Raw genomic sequence first — 2,500 nt, 5'->3', positions numbered from 1 at the left:
TTATTTCCTTTTCTCACTGGGCTATTTTTTCCTGTTGGAGCCTTTGAGCTTATAGCATCCTGATTTTCCAACTAGGGTTGTAGCTTAGCTAATAATAATAATAATATAATAATAATAATAATAATAATAATAATAATAATAATAATAATAATGAGAGAGCTGGGCTATTATTTCCTGTTGGAGCCCTTGGGCTTATAACATCCTGCTTTTTCAAATAGGGTTGTAGCCTAGCTATTATTATTATTATTATTATTATTATTATTATTATTATTATTATAATCTAGTTTAATTATTTCCTTTCCTCACTGGGCTATTTTTTCTTGTTGGAGCCTTTGAGCTTATAGCATCCTACTTTTCTAAATAGGATTGTAGTTAGAAAATAATAATAATAATAATGATAATATTAATAATAATAGTAATTATCATTATATTTATTAATTATTATAATGATAATAATAATAATAATAATAATAATAAAAACAATAACAATAAAATTTTTCCACTTTTCTGTATCTTTTCTTCTCTTCATTTACAGAATTTTGAAGGAAAAAAAGATTTTCTGACTTATTTCACATCGACTCTAATTGAAACAATTACGACAGCGAGACGAGAAATTACATTCAGAAAGTTTTTCCTTTTATACACAAGAGACCTTTAGGGGAGGAAAGCTCGAGGGTGGAAAAGGAAAAAATGCATTTATTCTTACATTCATAATGAATTATTCCATAAAAAAAAATGTGGGGCACTCAAAAGAATGCAGACCTCCCGCGCGGCAGCTTATTTCTCGAATTTTGCTCGACCTTGACCTTGACTTTTGACCTTAACATGTATTAATTGGCGTGGATTTTCATACCCCCCAAATATGAACCGAGTTTGAAGTCTCTGTGACAACGATATCCAAACTTATGGCTGATTACGTAAATTGGACATTTTGCTTGACCGTGACCTTTGACCTTAACATGTATTAATTGGCGTGGATTTTCATACACTCAAATATGAACCGAGTTTGAAGTCTCTGTGACAACGATATCCAAACTTATGGCTGATTACGTAAATTGGACATTTTGCTTGACCCTGACCTTTGACCTTAACATGTATTAATTGGCGTGGACTTTCAAACAATCGAATAGTCCAAACTTATGGCCGATTACGTAAATTGGACATTTTGCTTGACCGTGACCTTTGACCTTAACATGTATTAATTGGCGTGGATTTTCATACACTCAAATATGAACCGAGTTTGAAGTCTCTGTGACAACGATATCCAAACTTATGGCTGATTACGTAAATTGGACATTTTGCTTGACCGTGACCTTTGACCTTAACATGTATTAATTGGCGTGGATTTTCATACACTCAAATATGAACCGAGTTTGAAGTCTCTGTGACAACGATATCCAAACTTATGGCTGATTACGTAAATTGGACATTTTGCTTGACCCTGACCTTTGACCTTAACATGTATTAATTGGCGTGGACTTTCATACAATCGAATAGTCCAAACTTATGGCCGATTACGTAAATTGGACATTTTGCTTGACCGTGACCCTTTGACCTTAACATGTATTAATTGGCGTGGATTTTCATACACTCAAATATGAACCGAGTTTGAAGTCTCTGTGACAACGATATCCAAACTTATGGCTGATTACGTAAATTGGACATTTTGCTTGACCCTGACCTTTGACCTTAACATGTATTAATTGGCGTGGACTTTCATACAATCGAATAGTCCAAACTTATGGCCGATTACGTAAATTGGACATTTTGCTTGACCGTGACCTTTGACCTTAACATGTATTAATTGGCGTGGATTTTCATACGATCGAATATGAACCAAGTTTGAAGTCTCTGTGACAACGACATTATGCTTGACCTTTGACCTTGACCTTCCAAAATTTAATAATTTCCAGCTTTTCACATAACAATTAATCCCTGAAACTTTCATTACTCTCTGGTTAAAGTTGTGGCCGGGAAGCTATTCCAACACACACACACACACATACACACAAACAGGGGCAAACAAACGCACAAACAGGGGCAACTTCAAGCACTTAACCAAGAATTGTATTGCAAGCAAATCATACTTCATGAACTAAAGATATCACATTCACAGTACAATAGCACTTGTATTGCTGCACGCTTAACAATGGTGTCAGCTAGTCAAAGCCATTATAAATAAACCCGTATTTACGTCAGTTGCAATGCGGATGTTAAATCTCATAGATAAGTTATTTGAAAGTTCATGTGTTGGAAACATTGTAGATTGATCTTCCCAATCGGGTAGTTGAATCAGTAGAACTTCTAAAGTTCAAACTTGCAGCGAATGTCTTTTTTTTTATGTTGAACAGGCTGACTTAAGTCTTTTTATAGTTATATGTATGAATTATCTGTTTTAATGTTGTTAATATTTTTTTTAAATATTTTGTTTTAATTTTTCATTACTTCTTATATAGTTTATTTATTTCCTTGTTTCCTTTCCTTACTGGGCTATTCTCCC

Source organism: Palaemon carinicauda, chromosome 26 (genome assembly GCF_036898095.1).
Source record: "Palaemon carinicauda isolate YSFRI2023 chromosome 26, ASM3689809v2, whole genome shotgun sequence".
Taxonomy (NCBI): Eukaryota; Metazoa; Arthropoda; class Malacostraca; order Decapoda; family Palaemonidae; genus Palaemon; species Palaemon carinicauda.
Note: the sequence above shows the minus strand (reverse complement) of the source record.